This window comes from Lissotriton vulgaris, chromosome 3_1 (assembly GCF_964263255.1).
Source record: "Lissotriton vulgaris chromosome 3_1, aLisVul1.2, whole genome shotgun sequence".
Lineage (NCBI taxonomy): Eukaryota > Metazoa > Chordata > Amphibia > Caudata > Salamandridae > Lissotriton > Lissotriton vulgaris.
In genome coordinates this window covers 1,373,732,561-1,373,760,296 of record NC_141689.1, presented here as the reverse complement: position 1 = coordinate 1,373,760,296, position 27,736 = coordinate 1,373,732,561, and the positions used below count along the sequence as shown (strand labels likewise).

The window sequence follows — 27,736 nt, the reverse complement described above, 5'->3', positions numbered from 1 at the left end:
GAAGAGTTGCAGTATGTCCAGTGATATAAAGTATCTAACCACAGACGATCACTGACTTCTAGGAATTTGACATATATTACACAGGTGTTACTATGAAGGAGCTGGTAACTGCTATAATATGCCTTAGTGAAACCTGGCATGTAGAAAGTTTGGAGCCAAACGGGTATTTCTTATTTGAGAAAAAATAGCCAGTCACCCAAGGGAAGAAAAGAGTGAATTGGCTGTCTGTATTGATTTTCGTACTATGTGACTTCAAATTATTGGATGTGATTTCAAATTATTGGATGTGATTTCAAATTATTGGATGTGCAAGTAGAAATTATGACACAGCACAAGCCAAACGTAAACCTACCACGTGTCAAGAGCTAAGGCAATAAATAATTTGCAGTGCATACTTGTCAGCTAGTAACGGAAAAGAGGATAGATGGGCTACTTATCTGATTAGCACAACAGTCAGTTTGTTACGTTTTCATCGACTACAATACTCTCAATATTTTACATGCTGTGCAAGGCGAAGCCTGTTTTAACGTATGTAATTTCAATTGGAGTTTGTTAGACAAAATTTCTGCCAAAAGTAAGCATAGCAGGAGAGTTAGATTTCTGCTGGGAAATCTGTTTGTTGTGAGATTCAGGCAATTAAACATACAATTCCCTAAAATAATTCGGTCTACCCAACCCATAATTCCTTCATCTATTCTAATCACATACTAGATTATATAGATCAATACAGGTGCCTATATTAATTCATTTTTTGCCTCTATTGAATTATTTTTATGTGACCATGTTCCACCAAAGTGCATTTTACAGTGATGAACTTAAGCAGGAACAAGCATTTACAATGCAATGGTTTCGCCTTTGGAAAAGTTAGAGCTATTGGCATTGCTCATGACATTTCTTTTTTTTTTTTACTTCTAAATAAATGGCATTGTTATTTACATTGCCAACAGCTCTCACAGCCCACACAGCTCTCACAGCCCACACAGCTCTCACAGCCCACACAGTCCACACAGCTCTCACTGCCCACACAGCTCTCACAGCCCACACAGCTCTCACAGCCCACACAGCCCACACAGCCCACACAGCTCACACAGCTCTCACAGCCCACACAGCTCTCACAGCCCACACAGCTCTCACAGCCCACACAGCTCTCACAGCCCACACAGCTCTCACACCCACACAGCTCCAGCCGGCGCGACGCCGAGGGGCCATGGTGCCTCGGCGCTTCTTCTTAAACCCGAGCATCCTGAAGCCGACTTCTGGATTTACCATAGAACAGGTGTTTTAAGCAGCATTAAACCCGGGCATGGCTTCTGTTTAAAAAGCTTTAGCTCCAAACTTGAGAAAAACGCATAATCAAAGATCTTAAACACTGGTGTGTTTGGCCTGCGTTTCGTTTATTTTGTTCTTGTTTACATAAAGTTTACAGTGCGCTGCTCAATCACTACGAACGAACAAACAGCAGTTGGATTTCAATGTGAACAAGAATGTGCCCCGGTGCGAAGAAAGTTGCCCCGGGGTGCAGCTTGTGCATCTTCCTTGGAGTTTCCTGCAGCGGCGCCTCCTCTCCCTCGCCTGCTCCAGGGTCGGGACTCGGGTCGGAAGGGGGCGAGCCCCCTGCCCGGGGCTCCATGGCCGCCGCTCTATGCACGGACCCCCGCTGGCCGGTGCCCCTGCTGCCGCCGGAGGGCACGGACGGGCTGCCCCGCGCCTTCCTGCAGAGCCTGCGGACGCTCTTTGATATCCTGGACGACGGGCAGCGGGGAGCGGTGCACATCGCGGAGATCGAGTCCCGCTGGCAGAGGGCGGACGCGCTGGAGCTGCCCCGCGGGGTGCTGGAGTGCCTGCGCCGGGCGGCGCCCCCGTAGCGGCCTGCTCACCTTCGAGCGCTTCGTGCACGGGCTTCGAAGCTCGCTCTCCAGGGCAGAGCTGGGTCAAGTCCGCGCTTCCAACGCTGGGGGCGGCAATGAGAATAGAGGGAGGCCGGTCCTGCTGCGGGTCAAACAGGGCAAGGAGAAGCACTGGGGGGGGTCATCCAGCAGCTGTCCGAGGAGCCCAAGGGGGGCGTGAAGAAGCCCCCTCCGCTGGGGGTGCGCTACATGAACGGAGGCTCAGACGTCCTGCACCGGGTGGTAGACAAGCCTCCTAGCCCGCAGGAGGTGGGGCCCCTGCAGCATCGACCCCTCCCGGACCGAAAGGGCCCGCAGTGGAACCAGAACGGAGCCACAGGTGTGGATGCTAATGCCATGGTGCGGTCTCAGAGTGATAGCACAGGTGCCGGGATAAATGTAAATGTAAATGTGTTTCGATTTATATAGCGCAACACTTTAACCCAGGGGTCTCAAGGCGCTTGCTTAGGGAACCCGTCCTGGTATTCCCCTGTGAGATACCCCGGCCGGGTATCCACAAGGTGAAAGCCAGGCATCCCGCCGCGAGGGGCCGTAGTGGAGATTAAGCAAGCTATTGCCCAGAGTTGCAGAGTGTGACCCCGTGAGTCGAATAGGCACCGGAGCGAGAATTGTCGACTCCCTGGAATTTTGAGCCCGAGACCCGCCGTGGCGGGGAATCGAACCCTGGTCCACGGCCGATCTCAGCTTCCGGGTCTGCCGCCTCTAACCACTGAGCCACGCTTCTCCACGGCAAGGGCATCTCAGCGGCATCCAAGGGATCGTGCAGATCACCGACGCCACACAATCACCAACGGGGTCGATTATGGCATGCTGAAGCGCATGAAGGAGCTGGAGCAAGAAAAGGACTTTTTGATCCAAGGACTTGAGGCACTGGAACGCGCCCGGGAGTGGTACCACCAACAGATCCAGCTTGTGCAGGACCGCCAAAAACAGCTGGGGAAAACCAAACCTGCACAGGATTCTTTAGATGAAAATCAGAGTTATCTGAACAATCTCCTCCTTCCCAAGTTACAGGAAGTGAATCGCTGCCTGAGGGATCTGGTTTCCACTACTGGCGAGCACCAAAGTGGGTCATCCTCTGCTATCAATGGAACTGCAGTCGCATCGCCAACTTTCACCACCGTAGGACAGCAACAGTCCATCAACATGCTGAAGGAACAAAACCGACTCTTGACAAAGGAGGTGACGGACAAGAGTGACCGCATCACGCAGCTGGAGCAAGAGAAGTCCGCGCTGATCAAGCAGCTGTTCGAGGCGCGTGCCCGGAGCGCCCAGGATTCCAGTCAGCTGGACTCCACCTTCATCTGATGGAGCCGGGCCCGCGTCGCCCCGCTGTGGATCGTGGGGCGGCGGGGCTGAGTTTTTCATAAAGCCTGGAGTCTGCTTCACACAGACTCATCCATGGAAGTGACTTGACTTCTTTCTGTTGGACCTGCCGCGGCCTCGCGCTCTGAGCTGTGGCGAGGCGCGCGCCAATCCTTCGCGAGCTCCAGGCCTTACAAGGAGGACTCCGAGGGGCTCGTTTAATGTAAATGAGAGCACTCCGAGTGATTTCCACAAATGTGGGTCCAAAAAGGCCATTTCTATCCATTGTGGGATACGCACACTCCAGAAGTGTCTGGTAAAACATGTTTCTTTTCCCAGGAGGCACTGGTTAGTGGAAAGCACACTCCAGTTTTTGCTGCCTGCACTGCGGTACACTCCCGTCGAAAAATTATGTTTATTTTTATATGTGGCGTTACAGGGTTAGGGGGCTAACTTTCCCCTTTAGTTTACGCTGACTTGTTTTTACACGAAGGTTTGCAAAATAAAAAAATAAAAAAACGAACAAGAATGTGCCCCGGGCTCACGGAGAGCGGGGGGGGGGGACGGGCACACGGAGGGGGGGAGGGGGGACGGCGGGAGGGGGGACATGGAGGAAGGCAGGACCACACGGAGAGCGGGAGGGGGGAGAGCGGGAGGGGGGACGGCGGGAGGAGGGACACGGAGGAAGGCAGGACAGCAGCAAGCACGGCCCGGCCGGACCAGATTCAGGGGCGTTCCCGGCTTTTGGCTGACGTAGCATGACGTAGCCAAAAGCCCAAAATTCTCGGGAACGCCCCCGAATCTGGTCCGGCCATGACGGACGCCTCTCTGTTCCAATGGCTAGCCTCCATTTATGGAGCTAGCCAATGAAACAGGGGCGTATTCCAAGAGTCCCTTACTGAAGACTAGAGATTTCTCTGGGGGCGGAGCTTACGCTCCGTTCCCCAGTCGAAACCTAAAAAGGACGGCTGTCCTGATGGATTGTCAAAATCACATAAAAAGGTCAGTTTACTTAGTGATATCACCTCTTGGATTGTAAAGTTTGATATGATAGAAAATTCAGCCAAAGATAACTATGGCATTCTGTTTTGTGAGAGGATATGTAGTGATTGAGCTCAGTTTTGTCTGTATTAATCGTCTTGACACCTAAGAATACCGATAATCTTAAAACACAAATGTATAAATGATGTAGGATTGCAGCAGTAGGATGATCCAATCATATGCTGTGGGATGGAAAGATCCCCTTTATGGTGACAAGATGTGCACCCCTGATCACCCAAATGTAACCTTTCCTAACGAATAGACATTTTCACTCCTAGAAGATATTCTTGAAAGTGTTAAAAAAAATCACCTGGGGCTGAGTTCAAGACCAGTGTATGAATCCAGAGAGATAATTTGTGCAATACAACGTGCTTGCTCAGACAGTGCCATGCTTAAAGGGAGTAAAATAATGTGAACAGAAGGAATAAAAAGATGTTAAACGCGCATGCTCGGACGGCGCTGGGCATTAAAAATCGGAAGGGTGAAATAATAACGGTACAGATGAAAACGTGAAAATTAGCAACTTGTGCATGAAAGTAAAAAAAAAATGAAACAAAAGTGTTTATTTGCAGACGCAGTTGGTCTGAAGCATTAATACGGAAATTTCCATGTTGGCTCAGAGCGTTTAGTCAACCGGAGAAGAGAGGATGAAAGCGTAGTGCTAGTGCAATGAGTGTAACAAAACACAGTGCGGTGTTATAAAATATGTGCTGCTGGCCCAAACAGCGCACAGTCTTACAGCTAAGTCTGGTGGCTCAGTGGACATTTGTCCACTTCAGGGGCCTTTGTTCTACCTTATTGCCATAGGTTTAAATCCCGGCGGATCGACTTTGCCTTTCATCCATCTGAGGTCTATTAAATCGAGTACCATTGAGTTTGGTAACAATAAACATCTGTTATTCAGCGCCAATTATCTACTGGTGAACGTGAGCTTTACAAATACACATGTTATGTTACTGTAGGTTTCAAGAAAAATACATGAGTGCCCATATGCTGGCTCTGGCGTTGTAGGGCATTTAGAGTATGAAAGGAGAATGCTCCAACGTGAATTAAAACTTAGTGCTCTTACATAAAACATGTGGTGCTCTACTGCGGACTAAGTGAAGCAAAAGTAAGTATGGGGCGGTGCTGTTAGGGATACAATACATTTACAAACTGCACAGTCTAGAAACAGCAAACAGCTTTACTGCGCTGCTAGGGTGCACTCCAATACCGGCACAAAGAAAGTAATCCACAGAAAAGTCCATGTACTTCAAAGGGATAGAAGCCAACCACTCATGGCATGTCAGCTAATCGTCATTATGGAGGTATGTGATTTAAATAGTCACATGTGTGTATGGAAAGCGGAATGGTCGAAGTGCACATTCAATAGGTTTAAATGGGCACCATGATAGTGGTGCTGAAAGCTCAAAGAACTACATGCATCCAAGCAACACAAACAGATAAAATAGAAAAGAGAGATGCATTTGGAGATAACCCATGTAAAAAACACAAGTTTTAATAAAGAGTGAAAAATGTGTATGAAGAACGTGAATTATTCAAAATACATCTAAAGAAAATGCATAATTGAAAAAATTGTTAAAAAATAATACAGAGCATAATTAGTACTAAGAGGTCTTCAAAGGTAACAGCTTAAGTCCATGCACTTATTGAAGCCTTTCGGGATGATGGTATCAAGTTTTTTCATCCAATATACCTCCCTTTGGAGTATGTGTTTCTTGTGGTCCATGTCCTCGCTGATAGGAGCGGTCTCTAATACTAGAAATCTCTGCTGTCTTACATTGAGATTATGGGTAATGAAATGAAAAGCAATGGTGGATCGTTCATTCCATGTACGAATGTTACTTTTGTGCTCAGTTAGTCTGGTTTTGATTATGCATTCTGTTTTACCAACCTAAGCAAGCCCACATGGGTATTTCAAGATATAAACGTTTCTGGAATCTCATGTAGCTGATTTATTCAGTTTGATCTTGGCTCCTTGAACTAGATGTGTGATCATAGTGCCTTTTTTGAAAACAGATTTTTATTGAGTGCATAATAAGCATATATTCTGTAACGCTTATTGAGTGCATTATAAGCATATATTCTGTAACGCTCTGTCACCCAGAGTCAATCACCATCATCATGAAATTTGAACACATATGCAGTCATTTTCACATGTTAAATTACAATAAGAAGAAAAGGAAATACAATTCAAGGATACGACAAACTGGTCCCCTCCCCCCCACCACCCGCAACTCCCTCCCCCTCCCTATGCGCTGCTGCCTGCTTTACTGGGTAATACTCTTTCAGTGCACAGTATAGTACTGCCACTGACCATTGTACAGAAGTGCCAAGGTAGTCCGGCTACAGTCAAGGCTGGTCCGTGGTGTCATCAGGAGGCGTGTCCAGCTCCAGACCACGATAGTCCGCCCACCGCTTCCACACCCTATAATGTTTGAGCGGGCACCCCCTGGCCACAAATACAGGCTGCTCCATCCCCATGCAGAAGTCCATGCCCCGCTTCCATGCCGCCAGAGAGGGAGCCTGGGGCGATTTCCACAAACGCGCAATGTCTCGTTTCGCCAAGGTTAAGCCCAAGAGGAGCAAGTGGCGCTTGTACCTGTTGCCTCCCACCCCGGCCATAACATGTAGCAGAGTCAGTTTAGGGTCCCTCTGAAGTACCCAGGCTAGAACTTCATCCAAACACCGAAGCACTCCTGTCCAAAATCTCTGCAACGCCCTGCATTCCCACACTGTATGTAGTAGCGTTCCAACCTCCGTCCCACACCTGAGGCAATCCGGGGACGCAATCAGCCCGCCTTCCATAAGCGCTGCCTAGTATAGTATGTGCGGTGCAGGTACCTAAATTGTATGAGTCGCAGGCGCGTGGATATTGCAGCTCCCCTAGGGCTCTCCAGTGCCTCCACCCAATCCTCCTCATCCATGTCCCCAACGTCCTGTTCCCATGTTGTTCTAAGGTGCTGCAGGTCTTTGGTACAGTGTCGGACTACGGTTTGATATATTCGGGACAGTTTCTTGTCAGGTAGCTCCCCCATGAATATTTTAGCCTCTAGCGGGCTAAATTCAGGCAGGTCATCCAACCCCGCTATATATGGTGTCAAAGCATGTCGGAATTGAAGATATTTATAGAACTGGGTTCTCGGCATCGCGTATTCTACGCGCAGGTCATCAAAGGACTTGAGCACACCCCTTGACATAACATCGCCTAAGGTGGAGATGCCAATCGCATCCCATCCCCGAAAGCCCGGCAAGGTGTCCAACCTGGGCAGGCGGCCATTGTGCCAGAGTGGGGTCTCCCGGGTTAACACATTCCAAATCATAGTGCCTTTCATAATATTATTACAGCTGCCGCAATTAAGACACGGTCTGGTTTCTTTGTGCATCTTCTTGTCCTTGGGAGTCCTCGTGTTTGTCTAAGAGTTCCTTTAGATTTTTAGTCCTTTGATAAGCAAAGAGCGTTTAAAACGAATAAGGACGAATGGGGCAAAACCCATAATGACATCAATATACAATTGGACCTGCATACCAAAGAGATTAATTAGAGGAAGATCCGTAAGTTTAAATGGGACACAAACAGTCTACAAACTGGGCGACGTTTATAGCTAGCTGAGGTCTATGCCCGAAGATGACTACTTAATCCATTCGCTTCAAAATCAACAAGGCGAAACCTCATCATCCTACAATGACTCCCTATGCAGAGGGAGAAACCAAGGTGAAAATGAGCAGTCTGTCTAAAGCAACCTGACTGCATCAACATCCACCACAATAGCCCCATCTACCTCTGTTTCTTCTTTTTTAGGGAGAGGCCCAGATGTCACTGTCGAAACCAGAGGGGACACAGCAACAAAGAAAAAGGAACAACCAATTGAGAAGTCAACCAGGAGTCTAAAAACGTAGTTATCAACATTTCGCGATGTTAGCTTACGATGACTCAAGTCACTACCTTACAGAAAAGTGCATCTGTTTTCCTTACACATCATCCAATGAGTTGGAACAACAGAACAGCTTGTTTAAATTTATGAGAAACTCAAGGCTACGACATTTCTTTGAGAACATTACCGAAGAACAGCTACAGAAAGAGGAAGGAACTCTGACTGGTCTAAGGAATAAAAGCACCCTCTTAGCTCCAGTAAGTCATAAAATCCTCTTCGTTTGAAGTCATCGTCCAGAAAGAACTCCAGAATGTTTTTAAATCCAGGAACTCTAATGTAAGTCTAAAGGAAAGAGGAATCATTCAACTAATTGCTATTTTAATGAAACTCTTTGAGCTTTCTGCACCATTGTATCATGGTGCCCATTTAGACCTATCGCACACGCTCTTCGACCAGTCGTCTTTCCATGCACAAGTGTGACAATTTAAATCGCATCCCTCCATAATGGCGATTTGCTGACATGCCATGAGCAGCTGTCTTCTATCCCTTTTAGGTACGTGGACCTTTCGATGGAATACTTTCTTTGTGCCGGTATTGGATTGCACTGTGGCACCGCAGTAAAGCTGTTTACTATGTTTGTATACTGTGTGCCGTTTGTGAGTGTATCGTATCCTACACAGCCCATCCCGTATTTCTGTTTGGCTTCACTTCATCTGCTGTAGAGCACCACATTTTGTATGTAAGAGCACTACGTTATAATTCATTTTAGAGCATTCTCCCTTCCGTAGTGTAAATGCCCTTCACGGCTGGATGCAGTATGTAGGTACTCTCCTATATTTCTTGGCACCTACGATGTAAGACTGTGTGTTGGATCTAGGAGGACATATATAGCACAGCACCATGTTTTGTTTCACTCATTGCACTAGCACTGTGCTTTTATCCTCTCTTCTCCGTTTGATTAAACACATAAGCCAGCATGTAAACATTTGTATTAATGCTTCGCACGGACTGCATCCACAGGTAAACACTTGCTTTTCATTTTTTGCCTTTCATGCATATATTATTTTTCAGGGTTTTTCGGTACGTTATTATTTCACACATCTGATTTAAGCTTTTCGATTTTCAGTGCCCATCACAGCTTTAGCATTCATGTTTAACTTCTTTTTATTCGTTCTGTCCACATTATTTTTACTTCCTTGAAGCATGGCACTGTATGAGCAAGTGCGCTGTATTATACTGATTCTCTCAGGATTTATGTACTTGTCTTCAGCTCGGTACAAGGGGATTTTTTTTACCTTGTGATTCACACGAGCAGCAGCTTCATGTTACACTGGGGCGATTTACCATAGCACAATGAATCCTTCTTATTTTCATCTAAATTTTGACTACCTGGTGGGGGTTCCCTTTTTTTTTTCTTTTCTCACTTATCTTTCCCTTCATATCATACTTTGCATGGCTGTATTGCCCATTTCGTACCATTCTGTTCATTGGATGTACTGATTTATTTCTTATGATACACCGCTGGGAAGAAGGGCTAGGCCTAAAATGCTTCAGGATTATTTAATCCATGGGATATGTGTCAAACATAGTGTGATGACACAGCAGTATATGTTATAAGAACGATTATTGTCAAGAAATGAAGATATCATACGCATAATGTTGAGTTTTTGTGATTGAATTGTTATGAGTGGTTGACGAATAACTGGTGAAAATAGAAGCATTTGGACAAATCAGGATAAAACATTTCAGTGAAGTGCATCATTGGAACGTTTCTTTCTACCAGGAACACGCATCTATCCCAGTATTGTGCTATGCCCTATGTCAGAGGGCGTTACCCACTTTCACCCTATCAATAGTGTGAAAGTAGACTCATTTTCATTTACACTCCTGAGTATACCTTCTAGGAGTGTGATTGTCTATTCATTAGTAAAGTTTACATTTGTCTGATCAGTGACAATATTTATTAGTTAATTGAGGAAATGGACACAGCCACAACACGCATACAAATGCAGAGCAACATCAAACGACATCTATACATTACTAAGAGGAAAGTTAATGAATGACATTACAGAGTTCAGGGAATACCTTAAACCTAATGTTAGTTATAGTGGAAGAACTTTCTAAACCGTTGGACAAATTCAACAAAGAAATTAGCCAACTCAAACATGAACAAATTCAACAAAGAAATTAGCCAACTCAAACATGAACTATCCAACAAAATGGATAAGGGCGACTGGGACAAAACCCTTAATGACATCAATATACAATTGGACCGGTTTATCAAGAAGATTAATGAGAGGACGAGCTGTAAATTTAAAAGGGACAACATGGACTTCAAGGCAGAGGTCTACGTCTGAAGATGACAACTTTATCCATTCTCATCAAAATCAACTGAAGGCGAAACCTCTTCATTTGACAATGACTCTCTACACAGAGGGAGAAACCAAGGTGAAAATGAGCCGTCCCCCTCTCAAGCAACCTGACTGCATCAACATACACCACAATAGCCCAATCTACATCTGACAACACTTCTTTTTTAGGGAAAGGCTTTGATGTCTCCGTCGAACCCGGAGAGGACATGACAACAAAGAACAAGCATTTACAATGCAATGGTTTCGCCTTTGGAAAAGTTAGAGCTATTGGCATTGTAAATGACAAAATTTGTATTTATGTGTTGGTTTTGAAAACAGATAAATAAATGGCCTTGTCATTTACATTGCCATTAGCTTAATGTCTCGTAAATGTGAGACCTATTGCATTTGCACCCACACATACACACAGAGCCACACACACACACAGAGCCAGCCGCACACACAGAGCCAGCCGCACACACACAGCCAGCCGCACACACACACAGCCAGCCGCGCACACACCCACACACAGCCAGCCGCACACACACACACACACACACACACACACACACACAGAGCCAGCCGCACACACACACAGAGCTAGCCGCACACACAAACACGGAGCCAGCCAGCCGCGCACACACTCACACAGAGCCAGCCGCGCACACACTCACACAGAGCCAGCCGCACACACACACACAGAGCCAGCCGCACACACACACACACAGAGCCAGCCGCACACACACACACACACAGAGCCAGCCGCACACACACACACACACAGAGCCAGCCGCGCACACACACACACACAGAGCCAGCCGCGCACACACACACACACAGAGCCAGCCGCACACACACACACACAGAGCCAGCCGCACACACACACACAGAGCCAGCCGCACACACACACACAGAGCCAGCCGCACACACACACACAGAGCCAGCCGCGCACACACACAGAGCCAGCCGCACACACACACACACAGAGCCAGCCGCACACACACACACACAGAGCCAGCCGCACACACACACAGAGCCAGCCGCACACACACACACACACACACAGAGCCAGCCGCACACACACACAGAGCCAGCCGCACACACACACAGAGCCAGCCGCACACACACACAGAGCCAACCGCACACACACACAGAGCCAACCGCACACACACACACACACACAGAGCCAGCCACACACACACAGAGCCAGCCGCACACACACACACACAGAGCCAGCCGCACAGACGCACACAGAGCCAGCCGCACACACACACACACACAGAGCCAGCCAAGGCTGCAAAGAAGATAAAAAGTAACTAGGTAATATAAAGGAGGTACAGGAATATGAGTAGTAGAGATTGAAAAGGTGTGTGGCACATGAAGAAGTCTGGCAACAGGTTATGAGGTAAAAAGGCTGAGTGGGTGTTAAGGAATGGGTGGGATCTGCAGAGTGGGAATGACAGTTGTCAGGGGTGGAAGAAAGGAGCCCAGGCTGGGGTTCAGGATGAAGGGAAGAATAGCAAGCGACACAGAAGGCAAGGAGCAGCATTAGCACTCCATGTGACCTCACACTGGACAACCGGACAGAAACCGCAAGATTTCCCACCCACAGATTTACATATTCTGCGCACTAATGCACCCATCACTGGAGAGACTAAATTGCATGCATCCTAGCATCAGAGCGCAAACAGCAATGGGGAGGGGCAAATGGAGCAAAGAGGCGGGAGATATTACCTGTAGCAATGGAGGAGGGGGCACAACTGGGTGCCCTGGGCCATTACCTAGAGCAAAATGCTTGATCTCAAAGAAAGTCCTGTGCACCAATTAAGCATTATGGTTAGTTTAATCTGATTTTAAAAAAATCAGCTTAGTCCGTTCCTCCTACCTCCTGGCTCCACCCTCAGATCTGCACCCCTTCACCTCTTGCCTCTCCGACCTCTGCAGTCTGTAACCTCTGTGAAAGCTCCAGGCAGTTTCCCGGTAGCTTCACTCCAGGAGGTTTCAATGCGCCGTTTGTACTTCAATTGCTGGTACCTCACCAGCACCTCCAGCTGTTAGGATGCCGGTCCAAAGAAAGCGGCCACGCTCTGTGCGTGCATTCGGGTGTCTTATTCCACATAAACCACTGCAGAAACCTACTAGAAAGAGCACGAAAAGCAGCACAAAAGCGCAGTACCTCTCTTCAGACACTGGGTGTACACAACCGAAGACAAGAGGCCGCGTTAGAACCGAAACTAAACCCACGGCTAGAAACAGGGTGCAGGGGCAAAATGTGGCGTCGACAGGGAGTCCTCTGTAGACAGGCGCGGGCAGTCACTGTTCATCTATCCTCCTGCGCTCTCCTAACCTTGCGTCTTCTTTCTACAGCACGGCTGTCCTTGAATGTGTTTATACCTTCTATTTATCCCAAACTGCCACTCAAACCGACGCGAAAACATGTATAAAGAAAGTCCACAACCGAACATTCCCACTAGCAACGCTGCCAGTTGGTGTCACCCAGTGCGGTAACTCATGGTGTCACCCCCGAATCCCCCTGTGTCTCATACCTACGCATTCCTCCGTGCCCCGTACCTCTAAGTTTTCCCTGTGCCCCAACCTCTGCACTCCCCAGTCCTTGTACCTGTTCTGGGGTACATTTTGACCCTGCGGGGATCCCCTGCAGTGAGCCCGTGCGAGACCCTCTACAGTGAAAACCCCCTCCTCCCCCCCCGCCCCGCCCCGCCTCTGCTCTGAATACACCCACTCCTGCCACCTGTGGGGTGGGAAGGGGGGCTCGAGAGTAGTCTACTACTTGGAATCAAAGAAACTGCACCCTGGACTCAGAATCAAAGAGCCTGGACTATGAATCAAAGAACCTGAAGTAGGACTCGGAATTAAAGAATTATCACTAGGACTCAGAACCAAAGTACTTGAACCAGTACTCATTATTAAAAAAAACCTTAACCAGGACTCGTAATCAAAGAACCTGTACCAGAACTAGGAATTAAAGAACCTGCATCAGGACTCAGCATCAAAGAACCTGCACCAGGACTCCGAGACCTCAAGAACTATAAGTTGGTTTTCAGAACTAACCACTTCCAGAAACCTGAAGTTCTTGGGTGTTTTCAGCTTTTTTCCGGCGTCACGGTCCCCTCCAAAGCTCTGCTAATGCCGCAGAACCCCAGCCCTCCATCCTTTCGGCCCGATACCTGCAGAAACGTCATCTTAAGCCACAGCGCCCCCCGCAGGACTCACCTGCCCCAGGATGCGCTCAATCTCGTCCTCCGTCAGTGAGTCTCCTCTCCTGAGCTGTGTCTCGGCCGTGGGCCCCGCTACCGCTGGTTCCGCTCCTTGGCCCCCAGGGGCCCAGCTCTGGCACAGGAGTATGAGGAGCAGGCCACTCCAGCACCCTCCCATCATCTGGAGTTGGGGTTGTACTTGGAGCTGGCTGCTAACAGCCATTGACTTTAAACCTCCTGCACCAACATTAAAACCATGTCTCCACCCCCGGCCTTTTAGGATATCTAGACTATTTACCCTCACTGCTCCACTCCCACTCACCCTACCTAGGACCTCCAACGTGGTCTCCCCGGCAGGCGCTTGCACTCACCCAACGGATGGAGACTCACGGGCTGCGGCCTAGTACTGTCCTGGTGCTGCTGGGTCTCCGCGCTGGCTCTCGCCTCGGCCTCTACTGGCTCACCGCCTGAAGGCCGCGTCACCATTTCCCCCCTCCGCTTTCAAACACCGGAGGTGCCTCTGGCGCGGTGCAGCATCATGGGAGCCGAGGGCACGCCCCTCGAGTGACCGAGCGATGGCTTGCGTGACAACCAATATGAGCTACAGGCTGCAGGCCCCGGTACACATCAGTTTAACTCACACTTGTGTCCAAAATGTAATATTTGGAAAAAACAATCCTAGTTATGGCGTCACAGAAGAACTAATAGGGCCACTAGAGAGAGCAGGTGTAGACATTGTAAAGGGACAAGAGACGCCGGTGGCATTTCTTCAGGGGAATGCGGCGGCAATCTTGACTGGCTCACACAAGACAGAATCACCTTAAAATGTACAACGGAAGTTTACCTATTTATCAAAAAAAACACGAGCAAGGTAATCTTTACGTCTATCTAGAATTAATTATTAGAAAATGATGCATGTCGGCACACGTTAATAAATAAAAACAACGCCCTGACTTTTGTTTTAAAGTCAAGGCAACGTTCTTTTCTTGACAAGAATCCCTTCTCGTATCATTTTAATGTCTTCGAAAACTCAGCCCTCGTTGTTATATTTTCTGACCTATCGCTGCAGTATACTCTCATGTTCTAACATGGTGCTTCGTTGCATGCCCTTCACCTATAGACTCAGGTCACAGTCCCACCCACACTTGGAAGCGTATTTCTGAAGCACTACCTAGTGACGCCACTGGGAACAGGTGCAGCACGACGGCTCCAAACATGCAGATCAGGGTCGGAAAATAGCCAGACTGCCGAATTCATGTGGAGCTTCGAAGCAAAAATTAGGAAGAAAAAAAACAGAATTGGCCGTTTTGTGCGACGTAGTTCGTTACCCTCGGCACTGGCTCAGGGTGACCCGTCTGCTGGTTCCGAATGAAAAGATGTGTCTGAAAAGATGGGGGACTCCCTGCCCGGCCGCGACCGCTCCATCAAAGACACAGCTCTGCAGACGACCGGCTGATGATCCGCACTGCATACTTCCGCAGGTAGCCTCAGCGCAGAACCACCCGTGCTTCGGGATACTTTTCTACCACCAGAAACCCATCTCCGTCCTGTAATATTTGTGGGTGATTTCAAAATGAAATTCTGAAGTATGATATATATGTTTGTGTATATATATTTCAGATATATTTATATAGCAGTAAACACTTCCAGGCTCCGATTGTGCCGTCTTCCTTGGTTGCCCCTCTCTGATTGATTGCTGGACTGTAAGGGCAATATCCGGGAAAAAAATATATATATTGCATTTAGTCACAATGAAAACCGGTATGAATACGAAATACTGCTAATAAGAAAAACATGTCAGGTCCCGGGCCGGCAGCCAATCACAGCGCGGCCCGGGGAATGACGTCACGGGGTGTCCCGGGCCGGCAGCCAATCGCAGCGCGGCCCAGGACACACAGCATAACAAACAGCTGTGCCACGGTTTAATAAGACTTTCAGTCATTAGAAACGGGCTGTCTGAGACTCTAACATTCACTTGCATATAGGAAGGAGACAGTTCAGAGCAACCTGTGGTTTCTCATATCATTATTCCTGTGCAGACACGCAAGGGAAAGAAATTATTTTGCGCAGAGCAACATAATAATTTTCCAAACTCTCAGGGCAGTATCAAACATACCGTACCATCATGATGAGCGTTCGGGGTCTGCTTATTTCCTCGGCGCTTTCCAGCGGCACGGTTTCATGTGTTAATTCCTCCTGTCGCTGCGTGCAGATGTGTGCGCAGTTCCTTTGTACCACAGCGCGGAAGGCTTGAAGAAAAACAATACTGGCAGCACAGCCCATATCTGCATCTTGAAGCCTGCAGAATAACTTCTCTCTTAATGCTATGTTGGAAAAACAGTGGTTCCCTGTCCCTGGAAGCAGCCTACTTTGCAGCTGTTGCCAGCCAGCTGTCCAATAGGGGTCTGGCGGACTAATCACGTGACTTGAACCACAGAGCTTGGATGCATAGCTAGGAAAGACTTGATCCGGCGAAGCTACACGCACTGTAATATTAAGAAAGCCCGCACGTCTGCACATATTTTTTGGATGCAAGTGAAATCAAGATTTCCTGCTTTTTTTTTTTTTTTTTTTTTAGAATAATAGCCCTGGCTCTCTTGGAGTTCGTATTAAAATCATCTGTCCAAATTACATAATCGAATTCAACTGAGAACAAGCCTGGCCAACGACAAATCCTCCTGTTGTCGTTTTTTCCCCTCTCGGAACGCAGATAAGATCCAGACGGCAACAAGTCAGGTCCCGGGCCGGCCAGCCAATCACAGCGCGGCCCGGGGAATGACTTCACGGGGGTGTCCCGGGCCGGCAGCCAATGACAGCGCGGCCCGGGACAAAGGGGCGGGACTTAAAAAAGTCCCAGAAACGCCCCCGAATCGCGTTTTCACTAGAAAGCGTGATTGACAGCCTCTGTCTCCCAATGGCTAGCCTCCATTTATGGAGCTAGCCAATTGGAAACAGAGGCGGTCCAAACATCCCTACTGAAGACACAAGTTTTCGATCTGGGAGGGGCACTGCGTGCCCCTCGCCAGGTCGAAACCTAAAAAGGACCAACCAATTACGAAGTCAATCAGGAGTCAGAAAAATGAGTTGGAACAACAGATGAGCTTGTTTAAACTCTTGAGAAGCTTAAGGCTACAACGTTTCTTTGGGTACTTGGCAGAAGAACGGCTGCAGAATGAAGATGAAACTCTGATAGGTCTAAGAAATAAAAGCACCTACTTAGCTCCAGTAAGTCATAAAATTCTCGTTTCGTTTCATTTCATGGCCCAGAAAGAACTCGAGAATGTTTTCAAATCTAATATCCCCAGCATTTTTTTAAGTGTTTTATATAGCGCGTACTAGACCCAAATCAGGTATCAAAGCGCTTTACATAGCACCAGTTACGTTACATGAGGGGACACATTCATTTTTGTTAGGCACTGGGGAGATTAAGTGATTTGCCCAGAATCACAGGATGTTTTTTGGCGTCATTATCGAGACTCGAACCCAGTTCCCCAGGAAAGAGGAATCGTCAAAAAAATCACTAACCATGCAGAGATAACTGTTGCAAAGTGGACAAGGGTGGCGTATAGTCATCTTGGATAGCGATTTTTACCTCAAGAGTGTCAACGACCATGTCCAGGATACCATCACGTACTTGAAGTTGAACTCTAATCCTACAGAGGAGTTTTCATATTTGACCATCCTTAACAGGGCTATATCCCTTGGCACAATCCTAGAAGATGACCGACAATATCTCATATAAAGGAATCCGCAAACTCCAAACATGTACATGTTACCAAAGATATGCTTACGGACCTCAACCAACCGCCTTTTCGACCAGTTGTCTCTACAAAAAATTCTGTCCATGAATCGGTTGCGAAATATCTGGACCATCACCTACAACCAATGGTTCAATGCATTGCTACTTACCTAAAGGATACTAGTAATTTCCGGAACAAGATACGAATCATCCACGTTGAGGAAGACATTCAACCCATATTATGCATTTTAGATGTCGGATGCCTGTACTTCCTCAATTCCTCACAACTTGGGTCTTGAAGATGTTGAATCATTTTTGATTAACACTCAAATGGTGAAGATCTGAACGTCTTCTTACTTGATTTGTTAGACTTTACCTTGCATCCTCATCATAACTTTATGATCACAAAGATCTTAAAAAGTACATTGCAACCAATACATACATACATTACACACACACAAAGATGATTATAAAAAGCCAGAAAATACATCATTATAAAAAAAAAGGGACACTTAAAATACCACGTCAGAGTAAAAACCATATTAAAAAATGCAAACCATCAATATAAAAGAATAAATTATTACATTCAATAAACTGAGTATAGTGCACAGAATACTTTGAGCATCTAATCCTTAAAGCCAATAGGAATTTTGCCAAGCCAAATACCACTACTGTACTAGTGTCTGTACTGAGTATTCTAAACCCCTCCAAAATAATGTCCAGGTCCAATGAGCATATACAAGGGGATGATCCACCTGGCCCTCAATTTTTCATAATGTAGACAAAAATAGCAGATGGACTAAGGATTCATGACTTCCTTTACAAGCAGTTAATTGAAAGACTTCTATACCAATAGACCACACTTTAACCCCAACAGTAGGCCCTGGGGTAGATACAACAAACAACAAAATATAGTAGGTTTCTCTGACACCTCAGAGGATTCCTCTGACAACTCAGACCCCGGTGAGGGAGGAAGTAACCCAAGACGAGGGGTAGGGGCCCAGTCTAATTTTTTATCCAGAGGCCAACCCGGCACACCTCAGAGGGGACGGGTAAAGAAACCTCAATGATGGTTCAATGCCCCAGGCGAACGCAAAACCAGGAACAACTTTTACCAGTGGTAAACAATACTGCAGGTATTGATTCCTTGCTCCCCGTCCAACATACCTCATCTGAAATAATACCCATTTTCAACCTATCCAAGCACATACTGCAGGACCCAGAGGTTGAACTCCTCAAAAAAGGCCTATCCTTTATGCCCACAGTCCGTCCAAATTATATGGAGCTGCAGACTGAACTATTAAGATTCTTCAGGCTAATCCGCCTCAAGGCCTTTTTTCAACTGCATCCATCTACCTCCATCAATTCTAACACACCATATCACCCCCTCCACATTCCTCCCAACTGCTAGTATGATTCCATCTGAAATCATAACATTTGAAAAACTTGTCCAGAAAGATCTGTGCGACTTAGAGAAAAAGAGACTATACATTCCTTACAATATTTCATGTGATGAGAAAGATGCCATAAGCACGTTAAAAAGCAACCCCTCACTTGTAATAAAGAGTGCAGACAGGGGAGGCGGGATTGTCCTCCAGGACTTGACGTCTACAAAAGTGAAATCCAACGCCAACTTGGCAACACGGACCACTATCTGAGACTACCTGGCAATCCGACTAAACATATCCAAGATATCATACTTAAGTTGACAACGGATGCTCGCTCCGAAGGCTACCTGAGCAAAAAGGAACACTGTTTCCTCAATGTAAAAAGCCCTCGCCTACCTGTCATATATACCCTCCCGAAGGTCCACAAGAATAGTGACAAACCCCCGGAGAGACTTATAGTCTATGCCTGTGGCTCAACCCTAGAACCACTTGGAGCCTATGTGGATTTCTTCATAAAAGAATTTGTACCATCTACAGCCTGCTACGTAAGGGATAGCATGGCGATGATTAACTTGGTGGAACACTATCCCTATGACCCACTCTGCACCATGGATGTAGAGTCGCTCTACACGAACATCCCTCAGACAGCGGCTCTTCTGGTTATCCAGAAAACCCTTGACTCACGTCCACGCCCTCATAGGGTCCCAACACTCTTCATCCTCCAGCTGCTCGAGCTATGTCTCTCTAGAAACTACTTTATTTTTGATAATATTTATTATCAACAAATAAAGGGCACTTCCATGGGGGCAATTTTTGCTCCCAACCTGGCCATCCTGTTTATGGATGCACTCGAAACTGGCAGTATCCTGACGGATGGCAATCCATTTCTTCCAGGGATAGCACTGTGGCGTCGCTATATAGACAACATTTTCCTGATCTGGAACCTTGATAGTGCCATTTGTTCCTCCCCTGGCTAAATAATAACTGCGCAGACCTTAATTTCACCCTTGCCTTTGACAAAATACAAATAGCCTTCCTAGACTTGACCCTCTTCTATCATGAAGGTGAACTGCTAACACGCCTATATAGGAAGCCCACAAAACGAAACACTCTTCTTAGCTATGACAGCAACCATCCCAGGGCTTTGAAAGATTCGCTGCCATACTCTCAATTCCTGAGGATAAGGCGCAATTGTTCATCCAAGGCAGACTACTTTAGGGAAGCAAACACCCTGGCCAATAAACTCAAAACACGTGGCTACCCTAGGAGACTAGTAAAGAATGCATCCAAAAGGGCCTGGTACTGCCCACGTGAGGTTCTCCTTACACCAAAGACACATGACAAAACAGAGAGGATAGCGTGCGTGACCACCTTCTCCCCTGTTTCAAATAAAATTCGAAAATCTATCCTCAAACATTGGCCAACGATAAACACAGGCCCAATAAACTTAGAAAGACCGGTTTTCGCTTTCAAGAAAAGCAAGAACTTAAAGGACCACCTGGTCAGAGCAGCCCTACCTGCCCCCACTGCAAAGGCAACCATCAAATCCAACTGGGGAGTACCACCAATCCTGGGACACGTTAAGTGTGGCAACTGTAATGTGTGTGATTTCACGATTGAGGCCCGACATTTTAGTCACAATGGTGTCACTGTCCAAATGAAAAGCTTTACCAACTGTAATAGCAGCAATGTCATCTACGCAATACTCTGCCCTTGCCCCAAAATGTATGTGGGTCAAACCACTCAAAAAGCAAAGACCCGCATATATCAACACAGGAGTCTCATCCGATGTGGGACGCCAAACGCTCCTCTTGTTGAACATTTCTCTGAACTTAACCATACTGCTGATGACATCAAATGGACAATCCTGAAAGCGGTCAAGCTACCACAAAGAGGAGGCAATCTGGGCCAACTCCTGAATCGAGAGGAATTAAAGACTATTATCCAGTTTAATACCATCAACGCAGGATTGAACAGAAGTGAGGACTGGACAGCAATTCTGTAGCAGGATACCTCTGAAAGACATTGCCGAAACTGAACTAAAGCATCCATGAACTGCACAATGAGTTAATGGGTCCATAGCTATCTTGAGATCTGAAATGTTTTTAATGTATTTTCACCTTGTCACCTGCGACGACCTGATCATCCTCTTACGAGTTATGAGATCACGTTTATTGCTCACACCAACAGGGAACCACACCCCTCCACTCCGAGCCATTGGGTCCAAAACCATAAAAGCAATTGCACCCCAATGCCGAATTTTTAATTTCACTAACACTTGCGCCGTGTATAGTTTTATAATAATTTTATAACATTTCGTATAAATCACTACTGTTTCACAAAATTAACCAGCACGGCAAGGCTCCCCGCGCACCATTCCAAGATGGCCACTGTATTTCACTGAAGTTACTGGCCCCACCCAGGCCCATATCACATGACCGCCAGGCTCCTTATCAAGATGTCTGCCATCCGTAAACGATGCTCGCATCCGGACAGGCACAGCCGCCAGGGCGAATCCAGACATCCCCCAATCCTCGGTAAGTTCCCGTCTCTCGGACTCGCTGGATGGTTTTTTCTCCCCTTAATCTATTCTAACTACCCCTCAACCCTTTCTTTAGCGGATCTGTTATCCGAACCGACCGCGCCATAACGACGACCATCGAGCCTACGTTGATCAGCCATCCAACCCACGCTGTTCCGGAAGGAAATTCTCACAGCGTTAACCCAACGAGCCTACGGTAAAACTCCTGCGCCTCAGCAACCCTTGCTCCAAAAACGCTCCCGCACCAATATTAACCCTTACTTCTTCCCCAACAGTGGCCCATTTCCGGCACGTCTAGACTTGACTGAGTCTACACCTGACAATGGACGCATCAACTGATGTGTAACTCCTGGCTGCCCTATCATCCCAGCCCACAACTCGCCGTAAGGCTTCCACCCGGCATAGCCCACGGTATGTTCATTTCCCTCCACCGCCCCCATTAGATTCCTTCAATATTTTCTTTGCAGAAGAATTACAACCTCTGTTTCTTTCACAGCATCCGCTCTAACTAGTCAGTTCCAAAGGGCGTTCACCCTCCCCTGCGTTATGCCGTATCACCCTCATCTGAGGTAAGAGACTGGCAACACGCACTTGGCATATCCCATCCCCCTCGCGTGTGCCGTTGCCACTTTGCGCGCCGGACACCCTTAGCCCAAAAGAGACTTTCCCAACAATGGCTGCACGGCACAATTTCCCCTTGTCCGATCATAGTGCACCTGTATACTGGTCTCTTTGCCACTTTCACAGAGGAACCAGATCGTCACTGCGTCACCATTAGTGCACGTTACACCAAAACATAGCAAAACACAACAAAGCATAGTATAACAAAACATAGCATAACATAACAAAACCTCGCATAACAAAACAAAGCACAAAGCATAGCAAAACACAACAAAACATAGCATAGCAAAACAAAACATAATAGCATAGCATAGCAAAACATAACATAGCATAGCATACAAAACAAAACAAAACAAAACATAGCATAGCATAACAAAACATAGCATAGCAGAACACAGCAAAACATAGCAAAACATAGCATATCGTACCAAAACATAGCAAAGCATAACATAGCATAGCATAGCATAGCAAAACATAGCATAGCATAACAAAACACAGCATAGCATAGCATAACAAATCAAAGCATAGGATAGCAAAACAAAGCATAGCATAACAAAACAAAACATAGGATAGCAAAACAAAACATAGCATAGCATACAGAATCATTCAGCACCACCACAGCATCACTCAGGGGCACCACAACATCACTATGCGCTACCACAGCATCACTGAACGCCACTGCAACACTTGTTCGCCATCACAACATCACTCGGCGCCACCACAGCATCAATCTGTGCAACCATTCAACAACAACTGGTTCAAATATGTTCTCTCGCTGTTTCAAGCGTTATTACAAATATAACAAAAAGATGTTAATATTTCACTTCTGTTCTTGGATTTTCATCACAATAAAATACACTTAACATAATATTCACAAAAGTTATGTACTAAAGTTTAAGCTATTGCCATTATAAATTACTATGACTTTTATTTAAGTATTAATTATTTAAAAAAATTAAAAGCCATTTTTATTTGTAATATCAATACATGCAAGTCACGTACATATAACACATATTGCATTACAAATGCTATAGGTGTCACATTTGCGAAAGTTAAAACTATTGGCTTTGTAAATGACAAAGCTATAATTTCGCTATTTTCAAAAACAAAACATAAATAAAAAATGTGTCATTTACAATACCAATAGCTCTAACTTTCCTAATGCGAGACCTATTGCATTGCAAATGCTTGTTCCAAATCCTACGACCCCAGCCGAGCGGTCACTGCACTCCTTGGATCTTAAGAGAGTGCTCAAGTTCTATTTTGAAAAGACCAAGGGTATCAGGAAGACGGATCAGCTGTTTGTGAACTATGGTTCAATGAGAACGGGCTTTCCAGCGGCCAAGAGATCCATCTCCAGATGGATTGTCTCCTGCATTAAATTGGCCTATCAGCTTGCAGGCAAGCCTTTATTGGTGTCACCCAAAGCGCATTCGACTAGGGGAAAGCAGCCACAGTAGCTTTCTTACATGACAGTCCTATGTCAGAGATATGCAAGGCTGCAACCTGGAAATCAGTTCATACCTTTACGAGGCGTTACTGTCTAGAATCTGATTCCAGGGCCGATACTCAAGTAGGGCAAGCCTCCTTGAGGTATCTGTTTGGGTAGCCTATGGCCTGCTCAGGCTTGTTGATGAGATTACTGTCTTGTTGTTCCTTTGCCCGCAGGGATGAGGTGAGGCTCGCTATTTTAAACTTAGCCGCCTTATTCGAGAAGGTAGCAGAGGCCCCATTAACAGACCATCACCACTACACATCTCTTCAAAAATTTAAATATTTCATTTTCCTAAATAAGAATTCACATAATTGGTAAGTAGGATCTATAGGAGATCAAAAGGAAGAGGAAAGGAAATAGTGAGATGTAGGCATATCGTGCAGTTCAACATTGGAGTGAAAACAATGCCACATGCCTCAGCGTCCCCTCCTCTCGAGTTGACACAATCTCATTCCTATGAGCCAGAATCCATACCTTCTCACAGGCCCTCTTACAGGCCTCCATTCACACCCATGGTGTGATCCTAAAACTATTAGCTTTCACGTCCCTTTCTCAAAAGCCCCTGCACCATGAAGGAAGTTGGTTCAGAGTCACCAGAGCTTGCTTTGAATGTGCTTAGAGACTCCATCCACTGTCTATCATGGCTGATGGATACTGCCAACTTGTTATCTTGGCCAAAAAAAACCTAAGTGCTCACCAGCTGCTAACCCCTCCCACTGGTGCACTAGGGCAGGCGGAGAAGCAGCCTCCAAGACAAACTGCCATCTTTGGCCTCACCCACCTCCACCTCTCCAAAATTCTCTCTCTCGTTCTAAGCCCCTTCCTTTTCGGATTGGGGGCGTGTTTTTTAGTTTCTTTCTACCCTCTTCTCTATTGGCTGGCCTCCTAAACGGTGGCCAGCCATTGGAGAAGATGTAAACAACAGTGAAAAACACGCCACCAGTCTGAAAAGGTCGGGGCTTAGTGACAAATGGCGAGCGCTTGTCATGCCTTTGCCCTGACCAGTGATGCGTATCAAGCTCAGGGCAGAGCTGGCGGCAGGGGTGGGGTGGTGCTGTTAAAGAGCTTGTACTGCGAAGGACAGGGGTGGATCGTGTTTGAGGGCGACCCTGTGCCTTTAAGCGGAACCACACCCGTCTGCTATTGATGCTGCTGCTGGCGGGCCGGGTTCCTGCTTCCTCTGCCGTCCCAGCTGCTCCTGCATCCTCCCTCAGCCTGCCGTCCGCACTGCCCTACCTCGCAGACCCTCTGCCGGATTCTTGCTTCCTCTGCCGTCCCAGCCGCTCCTGCATCCTCCCTCAGCCTGCCGTCCGCACTGCCCTCCCTCGCAGACCCTCTGTCCACCTAAGATCACACCATGACCGGGGTGGCGGCCGCGCTGGCCAAGGAGCGGGCTCTGGCCAATGGCCTGGGCACCAACGAGCAGGCCATCAAGTACTTGTGGCAGGACTTCGAGGCGCTGCGCGACGAGTGCCTGCAGGCGGGGCAGCTCTTCAAGGACATCTCCTTTCCGGCCATCTCCTCCTCGCTGGGCTTCAAGGAGCTGGGGCCCGGCTCCTCCAAGGTGCAGGGCGTGAAGTGGAAGCGGCCTACGGTAAGCCGTGCTCTGATGGCGCTTCAGTAAGTAAGTAAGTGTCCAAAGATGGCCCCCAAGATATATCGGAGGGACACTAGAGCGAATAAAACAAATGCTATGGAGGGAGCTGAGGCTTCAGGGGTCACGGATACTGCTTTGACGTCGAATACCTTGATATTAAGCACAGTGACACCAATGCATAAAGCTACTAAAACAATCTCTGCTGCCTCTGCCATAGGTACAGAAGTGGTTAACAATACAACAGCTCCACTGGCACTGGGTAAAAAAGTACTTCAACACCCCCCCCCCCCCCGTTTTGGTTATACCTGCTCTTGGGTCTGCGAATGTGCTTATTGAGGAAGTAGTCTAGTAAGTAGTCGAAAGTTCTATTAACTTGTGCCCCACAAATGATGCCAATAAGGGGGAAGGGGTTACAACTACAGCTACTCCCTCGCATGCCCCGGGGGGGGGGGGGGCGGCCTCATTGGGAAATGCAGATGGAGAAAGAGTTGGGGGAGAAGACAATGGTCCGGTGAAGGCCCCCTCTATCTGCTGAACGGAAGCTCCTTCTTCCGCCTCAGAGATTGTGGTAGACTTCCCAGCCTCTGGTATTTGTGAAATTAATCCCCCCAAAGAAAACTCATATGTGGAAGAGAATGGAGATATAGAGGGCGAAGCCTCGAATGAGGAATACGAGGAGATGACTGAAACTGCTTCTTTATCAGACCATGCCGAATACCTTGCCGGTAGGAGAGACCAGGCTAAATCTAAATCTAAGAATAAAACGAAGACCAAAGGGAAAGTATTGGGTTTATTAAGCACATCTGTACCGATTTTTAGTGCCAGCAGTAAAGAAATCGCTTCTTGTTGAGAAAAGTCCCCTCAGGAAGTGGATTCAAGCCAAGGGCTTGGTAAAGAACATGACGTTGCGGCTCTCTGGGGTAAGCTCGCCTGAACAAGACATTGTTCAACTTCTGTTATGACTATAGAATATACTTCATCTGTAAAGGACCCTCTTAAGGTGCCCGTGCCTGAGATGAATACCATAACACTGCAAAAGTCTGCAGGATCCAATCATTTGGCTAATACCCCGAAAATGTTAGAAGCCCCAGAAAATGATGACACTCGGATGGATTCCTCTACTAAGAAACTTCCCCTTAATAGCCCTGCGGCGTTAAAGGATGTGGGTGATATTACTTCTTCTGCTTGTACAAGGCCGTTAACAAAGCAGTTAACTTCACTTGCTTTATTAGCTGATGACTCACTCGAAGGAACGGACAACACTAGCAGTGGTAGAAAATTGGAAGAAGAGATGGGGAAACACGGTCTCACCATTTGATCTCATCTTACAGACTTGACTAGCAATAGGAAGGAGGCCCAAGAACATTTTTTACAACTGAGAGAAGATAACACCAAGCTGCAGAACTCGCTACAGGATATTGATGTAAAGATGGGCGGGATGTCGCAGGAAATTGGGGATTTACAGCAACGAGTGGTTAAGATAGAGGAAGGGGCAGCAGAAATGAGTACTGTGGTTAGCCAACATGATGACAAGCTTTTAGCATTGCAGTTAAAAGTTGAGAACTTTGAAAAACAGTCCAATCTTAGGCTTTTCGGTATCCCGGAGGGGGTCGAGGGGGGGGCCCGAGGGCATTTATGGTTAGGTTATTACAGAAGGCTTTCACAGATCTCTCAGACTGGGATTGGAACTCTCAATTACAGAGAGTCCATAGGCTACCAATAACCCAGAGAAATAAACAAAATAAATTCCCTCGCCCATTTTTAATTCATTTCGGGAATCATTTGTTAAGGCAGGCCGTTTCTTCAAAAGCAAGGCCCAACCTACCAGTTACGGTAGGTGAGTTTTCCTTTTTTGTCAAATCGGACCTTAGTAAGGCCACAATGGATAGACTGTGGCAATTACACAAGCTAATTGACCCATTCAAGGCTTTAGGGAGTCAAGTATACCTGCAGGAGCCGGGCAGGCTAAAAGTTCTCAAGGGAGGGCACACTTACTTTTTCACTGATGTAAGGGAAGCCGAGGATGTATTCGCCTCATTCTCGTAACTGCGAGAGATACTATCTTGAAGTAAAATACTTTTCTTTCCAGTTGGGCAGGGAGTGGGTGAAGCCACAGGCTGCTTCTTGAGGGTAGCTGACACTACAGCGGCAGAAAGCTGTATTTGGGGGGGGGGGGGGTGTCTATCTGGAAAAAACATCACTGGAAAATGGAAATGAAAATTCAGAGCAGCCTGAGAGAAATGTACTATGTATTACAATGCTACAGATTGATAGGATTGACAAGATATATGTATTTTTTTCTTTTTTTAAATGCTTCAAATAAAATGCCTGGCACGTTGCTGGCTTGAACAGTAAAAGAAAAAGACGTTTGGTTCGGGAAGAAATAGCTCTGTATAAGCCTAATTTTTTTTTTTATCTGAGACACATTTTGCCTATGCAGATAGGAAAATTCTGGGACACCTGGGGTATGAGGTGATAACTTGCTCAACATTTAATGCATCAATAAGGGGGGTTGCTATTCTAAAAGATAAACGTTTTAAGGTAGAAGTTGGGAAGAGCGCTTGCGATGAGAAAGGGAGGTGGGCTATAGTTCAATTATTGATTGAAAAAATTAAATATGTCTTCTGTATAGTCTATGGGTCAAATTCCGATGATGC

General features: G+C 46.8%; 1 protein-coding gene and 1 pseudogene across 2 annotated transcripts in view; both read left to right on the top strand.

The window, feature by feature from the left end:
- ANP32B (acidic nuclear phosphoprotein 32 family member B) overlaps positions 1-27,736 on the top strand; it is a 191,932-nt gene that overhangs the window by 14,951 nt on the left and 149,245 nt on the right. The window lies entirely within an intron of this gene.
- LOC147727922 (suppressor APC domain-containing protein 2-like) lies at positions 1,629-3,705 on the top strand (annotated as a pseudogene). Its single transcript, XR_015309525.1, has 2 exons — positions 1,629-2,285; positions 2,622-3,705. The product of XR_015309525.1 is annotated as a suppressor APC domain-containing protein 2-like (transcript).